Genomic DNA, 1,253 nt, shown 5'->3' with positions numbered 1-1,253 from the left:
AATCGCTCCCCATGGGGGAGGGTCATGCCACAATCCCTTCTCTCCATTCTCTTCACAGGATCTTGAGCACACACACACATGTACACAGGCCTGTGTGAGTTTTAAACCACTGGGTCTGGGACTTGAACTGCTGTCGGCCATGTGGGAGTCCCCTGATGTCACCACTACACCATCTACTGGTCTCCTGACGTGATTTTCAAGCTGCTGGGTCTGGTATTTGAACCGCTGAGTTGACCATGTGGGATCCGACACCTTAACCACCACACCATCTGCTGCCCCAATCCTGGAATATTTCTTAAGTGTCGTACTTGCCATAGAGTTTTTTTTTTTTTTTTTTTTTTTTTCATTTTCTCCTAGAGACGGTACTCCAGGGGACTTGCTTTATTGCAGTAGGATATTAACAGAGAGGGTCTGAGCAGGCCAGGTCAGTAGCACATGAGCATGGAGACCATTGGCTTTGTCTGAGTGGGTCCAAAAGTGTGACATATAGCACTTAACATATGTGAAAAGAAATGGTCCTCTACCTTGAGGAGGGTAAACTCCTGCTAGGAAATTCTATTCCTCGTCCATACCTGAGGTACAAGCCTTTCAGAGATTTATAAACAATAATCTTTGGAATGAGTTCACCATACTCTTAACTTGGTAACAAGGACCTTTAGACATCTTTTTTTTTTTTTCATGGAAAAGAGGAATTAAAGTACCCATTTATTTCAATGCAAAAACTTTTTGAAATCCATGCATGCTTTTTTCTATCATACACCTTTCCCTTGAACTTTTTAAAGACCCCCTTCTATAGCTCTGGTTAGAATGAGCCAAAAAGAGAGAACAGTAGCAGTGGCCATGGCTCTGGCAGCTCAGGACTGAGTGCAAGTAACAAAGAATCCTGATGATTGTTCAGAGGCTCTTCCGGTTCTCCTCCGTCACTCAGTCAGCCAGCAGTCTCAGTCTATGTGCGGAGGAACCTTGGTGTGACAGCAGGGGCATTTAATCGGAACTTGATCCTGCACAGAAACGTTCTTCAAGTCTGAAGATTACAAATTCAAAGTCATCGATAAACTCCCATCCTTGGCGCCTTTGTGGAAGCCCGTCTGCCTGTGTGTGTTCAGGCCCATCTCCGGACTCTGTTTCGTTAATCTCTGTGTCTGTCTCGGCGCCAATACCGCATGCGACTGGTGGAGCTCGGAAGCCAGTGCAGGTGGAGTCTTCCTTACCTGCGAGCAAAGGGAGGGGGGCCACCAGTCCAAAGGTTTTCA

The 1,253-nt window shown here is 46.1% G+C and overlaps 1 protein-coding gene across 1 annotated transcript in view; it reads left to right on the top strand.

Moving 5' to 3' along the window:
* The window catches only part of LOC106734752 (putative guanine nucleotide exchange factor MCF2L2), a 33,572-nt gene that overhangs the window by 28,344 nt on the left and 3,975 nt on the right, over window positions 1–1,253 (top strand). The gene's annotated exons all lie outside the window — the stretch shown is intronic.

This window comes from Tupaia chinensis, unplaced genomic scaffold (genome assembly GCF_000334495.1).
Source record: "Tupaia chinensis unplaced genomic scaffold, TupChi_1.0 Scaffold000212_1, whole genome shotgun sequence".
NCBI classification, from domain to species: Eukaryota; Metazoa; Chordata; class Mammalia; order Scandentia; family Tupaiidae; genus Tupaia; species Tupaia belangeri.
The sequence above is the reverse complement of the archived record's forward strand: the minus strand, read 5'-3'. Positions and strand labels throughout refer to the sequence as shown.